At 40.1% G+C, this 8,988-nt stretch overlaps 1 pseudogene; it reads right to left on the reverse strand.

Annotated features, from left to right (window-relative positions):
* Positions 1-4,235: 4,235 nt before the first annotated feature.
* On the reverse strand, positions 4,236-5,152 carry LOC144769789 (olfactory receptor 5V1-like; annotated as a pseudogene).
* Positions 5,153-8,988: the final 3,836 nt, after the last annotated feature.

Consider the following 8,988-nt stretch of genomic DNA (forward strand, 5'->3'; position numbering starts at 1 on the left):
CGAGCAACATTGAACCACATCGACCATGATGCATGAGGTAATTCAGCTGTGACGTGTCAGCAGGGTGCTCCAAATCCCATTGACTGTTTAAGATGGCTCCCGTGGGCCGTGAGCTGACGAGCTCGGTGAGCACCTGCACGCTGAGAGTGGCACTAACCCTGAGGAAACTGCGGCAGCACGTCCAGCGACCTATGAACATTTTCCCCACTGATGAAAGAGGAATCTAGAAACACGTGTCTGGGGATACACTTGAAAAGAATACTGGTACTGGCACTGGCCAACAAACTGTGAGAACTGTGTGTGAAGTGAGCAACATTGAACCACATCGACCATGATGCATGAGGTAATTCAGCTGAGACGTATCAGCAAGGTGCTCCAAATCCCATTGACTGTTTAAGATGGCTCCCGTGGGCCGTGAGCTGACAAGCTCTGTGAGCACCTGCGCGCTGAAAGTGTCACTAACCCTGAGGAAACTGCGGCAGCACGTCCAGCGACCTATGAACATTTTCACCTCTGATGAAAGAGGAATCTAGAAACACGTGTCTGGGGATACACTTGAAAAGAATACTGGTACTGGCACTGGGCAACAAACTGTGAGAACTGTGTGTGAAGCGAGCAACATTGAACCACATCGACCATGATGCATGAGGTAATTCAGCTGTGGCGTGTCAGCAGGGTGCTCCAAATCCCATTGACTGTTTAAGATGGCTCCCATGGGCCGTGAGCTGAAGAGCTCTGTGAGCACCTGCGCGCTGAGAGTGGCACTAACCCTGAGGAAACTGCGGCAGCACGTCCAGCGACCTATGAACATTTTCCCCACTGATGAAAGAGGAATCTAGAAACACGTGTCTGGGGATACACTTGAAAAGAATACTGGCACTGGCCAACAAACTGTGAGAACTGTGTGTGAAGCGAGCAACATTGAACCACATCGACCATGATGCATGAGGTAATTCAGCTGTGACGTGTCAGCAGGGTGCGCCAAATCCCATTGACTATATAGGTATATAAGTTGGGTCGCAAAATTCCAATGCCTTTGATAAAAGTTGCTGTGCAATTTATGAACACTTTTACCAAATTCATTTTTGTACATGATGCCCTTAGCTCTTTATTAGGACTATGTAATGTTGATAGGTAGCTGTTGTGGAAAGAAAGGTTGGGATATGTGGATTGAAACTCTAATGAGGATTATCTTAAGTGCTAGATTTGAATTTCTACAGCATTTTTGGGAGTGTACAGCTGTCTGATTTATGAATTAATATATTTACCTGCTAGTAAAAACCATTGCAATTACAATGAATGAATCACAGTTAAGGAGAAGTTCAACATTGTCTTCTTATTAACGCTGGGCTTAAAACTCCGCTCCACTCACAGAGTATGCAGATTTTTGGTAACTCTGCGTTCCGCATAGAACGCTGAGTTACCAAAAACTCTGCGCGCCGCACTGGAGAAGAGTTTTTTTGTAAGTTTGTGCACCCAAAATATGTTTTACCCACGTGGGAGTGGCTTACAGGGTGCCTGCGATCTATGGCGAGATTTTCTATCTGTTTGTGACCGCGCCACAAGATATGATAGCTGGCCACATGGACCCTCAAGAATGTGCGATCGCAAACACATCATTTGGGCATGCCATTGGACTTCCAGCAAACGTTTTGTGAAGATCCCGATTCCGTACATGCTGAATTTGCAATCTGGAGAAGAATCTCTCTTGAGCAGCATCAAAACCTTCTCAGATTGACATTTGGCTGTACTTTTTGTGCAAGGAGTCCTTTTTCTTTTTTTACTTTTTGTTTGAAGAGGAAGTATGTGCCCCTGTGTCTCCAACTTCCTTTTCTTGGCCAGCAGGCTCCTCCCAATGCTTTGTCCATCTCCTTTTCACTTTTCATTTGGATTTAGAGCTGGAAGGATCCCTCTTTGTGTCTGCTGCGTCATATATCTTCGGATTTGAAGACTTTTGAATTAGAGATTTCACAAGTAAGTTGGAAAGTTGCTGTTGTTCGTTTGATTGGGGCATTGCACATACATTTTTTTGTAATTTTCATTGTTTTGTTTTTAAATTCATTGTAGTGGTTGACCTGTAGTTTCAGTAGGGACCTAGTTGTTTCTTTGTTAGTATTTTTTCTTCTTTTAGAAAGGAAACATGTTACAAAGTTCAATACATTTTCTCCAACTTTTGAAATTAATTTGCAATATTTATTTAATTCGCTAGACCAGTAGCCTCCTAATGGGTTTTTCAACCAATAGGCCCAGAGCTACTCATGGGTGCCTGAACAAACTCTTTCTGTGGTGTCTGTTAAACTTAAACATCATTTAGGACATGGATGGTATTGTATTGAAATGCAAAATGTGTTTTCTTTTGATATTTCACTATTTTTCATGTGTGTTAAATAAATGCCTTTATTGGATGTGCGTGGTTGTTGTGTTACTTAAAAACCTTATTTATCCCTGTGGAATTTTGCTTTTGGCATTGATGTACTAAAGCTGTGTTGTAGTTTAGCATGCCTCCTTTGTCTGGTCAGTGTGTGAGTGTGTTTGCAATAGGGGGCCAGAATTTGCCTTTGCTGAGCCTCCCCATGTGGACAGAGGCCATTTTGTAAAGTCTGGATCCCTATAGGCCTGTTTTAGTTAATTGTTTTCCTGGCCTCTTGCTTGCTGTTGTTGTGAGTGACTGACCATGTAGCTGGGGGCCAATTTGTGAAGGCTGCCAGTGTGCTTATGCCATCGGCCTGCATTGTCTGTCTTCCCTTTCTTGTTGTAGTGGCCTGGCTACCTGGCTGGCAGCCATTTTGTGAAGGCAGCCAGTGTGCCTCTGCATTAGTCCTGCATGTCTTTCCTTTGTTCCTCTTGGCTTATTGTTACTATCCATTGCCAGCTGCAGCTCCATGAATGCTGAATCCCTCGTGATGCACAATGCCATAGACTTATCAAAAATGCTGTAAAAACTGATGAGGGAGGAATTTGGAATCTATGTAGAATAATAAAGATCAAACAAAAACCATCGAGTGTCAGGACGGTAACAAAATATACCTGAGTGCAAACAATTAAACTTTTCCGACCTTACACTTTATTTCATAAATAGGCTAATTAATGTGGATGCTGGTCAAAGGAAAAGTGATAGGTCTCATTGATGAACATGCTATCTGAGTGATTATGTGATTGAATAAAGTGCTGTTTGCTGTTTCTGTTTTTAAATATTTGAGAACTAAAATCGTATGTTATATTTTATATTTTATTCTAGTTTTGTCTTATCAATCAATCAATCAGGTGTTTGTTAAGCACAACTACTCACCCGTAAGGGTCTCGAGGCACTGGGGGGTGGGAGGAGTGATAATCTTTAATATAGAGCAATAATAACCCATACTTAAAGCCCTATTGACTTTAAATATGCTTTTCACAATGGAGATGCCAGATGCCCTGCAGCCGTTATGGTAATATTTCATAATAAACAGATCAGGCATATAACCCTGATCTTTGGCTTGCTACCACAGCCTACTCTTTTCTGAAATCTCAAGCATAAGTTTTAAGCCAAACAGCAGAATACAAGCAGTATTTTTTTAGTGAAAGCACACAAATGTGGCCAAATCAAATCCTATTCTCAAAAGGAACCAAATGTGGATGGAGCCTAAAATTCTCTCTCAATAATACTCTGAAAGTATGTTTTTGTTGATCACATAAGTTCATGCAAACATTACCCTGTCAAGACTGCTTTAAAAATCAAAATAGATCAGTGGAACTCTGGGCATCCCATTCTGCTCTCAAACACAAATCTGCCCTCTGAAATTGAAAATTAGTGATGGACGGGGAGGGCCCTGGGACTGCTATACATTCCTCATGGCAAACCTGCATCCATCTGTACTGCTGTAGGAGAAAGTAAAACCCAGTAAATGATTTAGTTTCTAGGACACTTTAATAGTAATGCAATGTCATGTGTGTGATCTGGTAAGTTCAAGCTCGGGCAGCTGGATGCATGAACAAAATTGTCATAGCTGTGGAAGAGCAAGCACAAAAATACCTATCTTGGTGATCATCACATAGTTGTCTAGCAACAGCTGCACTGTAAGTCAGACCATATTTGTTTTTGACAGGAGTATGTTTCCAGGGTGGGCAATACGTCTAGGTACAATTCGAAGTGATCACATCAAGATGAAGGTGACTCTCAATTATTTTCAGGTTATTTTGATCACCAAATTTGGGATACTGTCCATCAAAATCATACATTTTATTTGTTGGACTATCTATTCTGTTTTTCGTAGGGCATTCTTAAAATCTTTATTTCTCAGGGTATATATAAAAGGATTGCACAATGGAGTAATTGCAGTATATGATAAAGACAATAGTTTGTTGTCATTCATGGAAAATGTTGATGTTGGCCGTATATATACACTACTTATAGACCCATAGAATAAAATAACCACAGTGAGGTGGGAGGAGCAGGTGGAGAAGGGCTTGAGTCTTCCCTGAGTTGAGTGGATTTTAAGAATTGCCATGAGGATGTTGACATAAGATATTATCACTAATAAAAAGGCAATAGACCCATAACAGAACCAAGAATGTAGTTTGTTGTGTCGATCATGCCATTGCTACTGCAAGAAAGTTGCACCAGGGCTGTCACATCACAGAAGAAGTGGTTGATGGTATGAGATGAACAGTAGGAGAGCCCTGACAGTAGCAAGGTGTGTGGTATTGAATCCATGATGCCAACTATCCAGGTTCCCACTGCCAGACGAATGCACACAACCTTGCTCATGATGGTCATATAACGTAAGGGATTGCAGATCGCCACATACCGATCATAAGCCATGACTGCAAGAAGAATTAGTTCTGTAGACACAACGACTAGGAAAAAATAAACCTGTAGCAGGCATTCTGTTAGGGAAATTAAGGGTTTTACCTGAAAGAAATGTGCCAACATTTGTGGTAAAATAATTGTAGTATTACTGATGTCAATGAAAGACAAATTTGTTAGGAAGAAATACATAGGGGTGTGTAAATGTGTATCTAAATAAACAATTGAAATTATAAGAAAGTTTCCAAGTAAAGTTATCAGGTATATCATGAGGAAAATAACAAAAAGAGACGTTTGCAACTGTAGCCCACCCACAAAACCAACAATGACAAACATGTTTGCTGCAGTTTCATTTTCTCCTTCCATTTGTTTCCCGATGGAGTCACTCTTGGAAGAACCTTAGCACCAGCTGAAATTAAAGAGACAGAATATTTTATTATCCAAGACAAGCTGTCAAGAGTATTCAAGAACTGTGGATGGTTGGCAGACACAATTTAACAATGTTAAAAAAGAGAAAAACTATGGAAATACGAACACACAAACTTGCTTACAAAAAATCCTTTTAATGCTACTGCACAGCTCATACATTTGTTGTTCAAATTGTAGCATAACTTCCATTTTCTTGGGTCATTGTCCATTCCTTATTAAACTGATGATTTACATTTTTGACAAAGACATGTTTCTTCCATCTACCCATCACAGCTAACTGCATGTCTTGGAAATCTCATCATCCACTCCTACAATTAGACTTAGCATTCTGATTGAATTTTAGGAACATTTCAAATGAAATGTGGTTGCACTATTAACTTTCTGGTGTGGATCAAGTTCTAAATCTGAGGCACAGCCACTAACTTTGTACTAGACGAACATGCTTGAGTCAAAATACTTTATTGTTCTTGATGCTCTATGTTACAGCAGTGATATTTTAATGGCATGCTAAATTGAAATCTACTAGGTATGGATTTGCTTATTTGGATGTGTGTTGGGGGAAGGATTGTAGTGACTATCTTAACAAGCCCTCACTGTGTAGCATGGTTTTGATTAACTATCATTCTAGCTCACAACTTCCTCTTTCTAAGTTATTGGAGAAAGCATTTGATAAAAAAGGCCTTTCTTGAGAATGATATAATTTCATTCCATGCCACTTGTCAGAGCTTCACCACTGAGACACTGGAGGGAACTCAGCCGATTAGCTGATGTGGATATTCCAGCACAGCCTTTCATGCTGAACATGTATGCAGCTTTCAGCATCATACACCTGCAGACCTTAAGTTATTTGCATGATAGCTGTGGTGTACAACTCACTGTGCTAAATTGTTTTAAGACCTTTTAGATATTTTTACACAGAATGTTGAGCCAGATGTATGAAGGCATTTTGCATTTGCAAACTGCGAATTGCAAAATGTGTCCGGTTGCAAATGCAAAATGCCCTTTCTTCATGTTTGGAAGGCTTTTGGATTCAGAAGTTAGGTAACCACAATTTTAAGCAATTACCTAAATTGCGAATGCAAACAGAGAATTGCAATTCCAAATCCCTAAGGCACATGTATGAAACATTTCCAAAATACAAATACTGCATTTGGAGAAATGCTATTACCATCAACTTCAAGTGGATGGTAACCATGTGCAAACTTTGAAAAATAATATAAGTGCATTTTTCAAAGCGCCAGGTAGCACACACATGACCCTAGGTCATGTGGGTGCTTTAAATGTGCACACTTTCTTTTTGTTAAGGTGTTTTAGGGGGTCTTAGGCCGCTGGGCAACATTGGCTTTGCATTAGCTAATTTGCACTTACCAATTAGGTAATCGTACATTAGCTAATGGAAAACCATTCACACATATGTGCTTTTTGGGTCATAGGAATGAATTAAGTAATAATATTTACAGAATCACTATTAGGTAATGTTAAGGAATCACAAAATAGTTCGCGATTCCTACATACATAGCATTTTGTGATTACCACATAGTAATTTGGTAAAAACTGCTATTTTAGAATTGGAAAATGCTATGTTCATGCACTTGGCCCTATGATCGCATCCTTTTTTCAGCCCAGGTCTCCAAGGCTCTATTTAAATCCAACTATAATTAAATTGTTATGTTTTCCCACTCCCTTTATTGATTTAAACTTTTGGCTTCACATGTTTCATGCATTCTTGTGGCAGTCAAATAGTTTTGAAGATGTAGAGCGAGTTGGAGTCAAGCATGTATTGCATATTTAAAACCTATGTTTGTTAAATATGGCGTACGTACAGTAAATCAGGCCATGAGTTTAGTTTTTAATCTACAATACGTCGATATCTGTTTTTTTACTGCTACGTTTTTAACCCAATCAATTAAGGCCAGGAAAAGTATGTGTTTTTAAATCATTTTTGTAAGTTATACTTGGTTGTTTTCACCTTTGTCTGTAATCTGCTGTATTTGTTATATAATGTATGTATTTTTGTGCTTTTATGGTCATTTTTATATGTACCGAATAAAGCTTCATGAAATGAAAATTGAGTCACGCATGGGAAGTCAACATCAATGCTTGAAAAGCTGAAGACGCTCGGATGAGCTCTAACCAAGAAATAATACATGGATTGTATTCATGATCGATTACTTAAAATCATTACATGAAAACAACAAACATAGCATTTCCTAACTATGAATATACAAAAATGGTAAACGCTTGTTAAAAAAAAGCTATCTGCGGTGCTCTTAAAATAGAAATGGCATTGTAAGCAACATTAACATTCTTAAAAAAGAATAGCATGTGATAAAGCAGCATGCATGTTAACTCTACCTCACTTACACCCAGATTATATTAATAATAAATTATGATCAGGTAAATGAACTAAGAGTTGAAGCAGAGTGTTAATATTGCAAAATGTCTAGCCGCAAGGGCCACACTGTCTTTGCATGTGTCCTTTTAGACGTACGGACGGGGTGCATTCATTTTTCAAAAAAGTGCTGGGGCAAGAAAAAAAAGGGGGGGGGTACAAATAAAAGCTGGTGCTCTAGACCCCAGAAGAAGAAGATACAAAATACATGGGTTGCGTTGGAACTGAACCAATGTCACCCAGTTGTGACATTTAGAGTGCTGATTGAATAATTTCTTTGAATTTCCCCAACCTTGCTAAGGCCATTGGAGTGTTATTGCAGAAACACAGGTTAGAGGCTTTTCAAAGGGTTCTTATTCCACTGGGACAGAATAAAGGGAACTAACAGATGATGACGGTCACTGGCGAGTATCGGGGCAGCAGTATAACAGGTGGAGCCAGGATTCTCTGCAATAGTTGCAAATTCTGCAGGACATTGATTCATCCTGCCAAGCCCACAAGAGGTTGAAACCCATGATTGACAGGGCAAGGATCCTCATGTATATTATTTTCCTGCATGTGTGAACTGTGTGGGCTTGCTGACAGTAGGGCTGAGCTTTCCCCAGTTTGTAGGAGGCATCAAGGACCTCGGAGGCGGGGCAGAGACAGAGACTTTCAATGTCCACTTTAAATTAGATTTTCTTGACCTGCACGTCCACCGCTCTTTTCAAGGCTGAGCATGGTATGTCTGGGCAGTGTAGATTGGTGGCCTTGGTCCTCTACCTTGAATATTGTTTTGAGATGTGCTTGGAGTGTGTTCTCGGGTCCTGATGTAGTAGTCTAATAGAACTCCTTGGCATTCAAGGCCTGTTCTCCTGAGACCCAGCTCTAGTGTCCGCTTCGCTCTACTGGATTGCTGAGTTGCTGAAATGCAGAAAATATTTTTTAATGGTGAAATTTGTTTGTTCTCAAGTTGCGTTTCCAGTGCACCAGGAAAGGCTAGATGGCCGTAATTTAGAGCTGACAGTTGTGTTCTCAAGACTTTTAACATTGGTTCAGATGTTGGGCTGTGCAAGCAATTGTTTGGGAGTTTCAGGCTGTGGATGACTGCCACACCCTTGCTTTTAAGGTGCTTTAAATGGGCAATAGGTTTGGCCCCTTCAGTGAACCTGACCCCAATATAGTTGTAGTTTGCAGCCATTGAAATTTGCAGGTCCCTGAGCTGCCAGTGTACTTGTTTCGTATTAAGGTATTTTCCAAAGATGACAATTTTGGTCTTTCCCTGGTTCACCCTGGAGGTTATTGGCCTGGTTGAACCTGTGAAGTACATCAAGGGATCTCTGTAGACCTAGTTTTGTGTGATTCATGATTACGATACTATCTGCATACTACAGAATTGGTG

This window comes from Lissotriton helveticus, chromosome 7 (genome assembly GCF_964261635.1).
Source record: "Lissotriton helveticus chromosome 7, aLisHel1.1, whole genome shotgun sequence".
In the NCBI taxonomy this organism is placed as follows: Eukaryota; Metazoa; Chordata; class Amphibia; order Caudata; family Salamandridae; genus Lissotriton; species Lissotriton helveticus.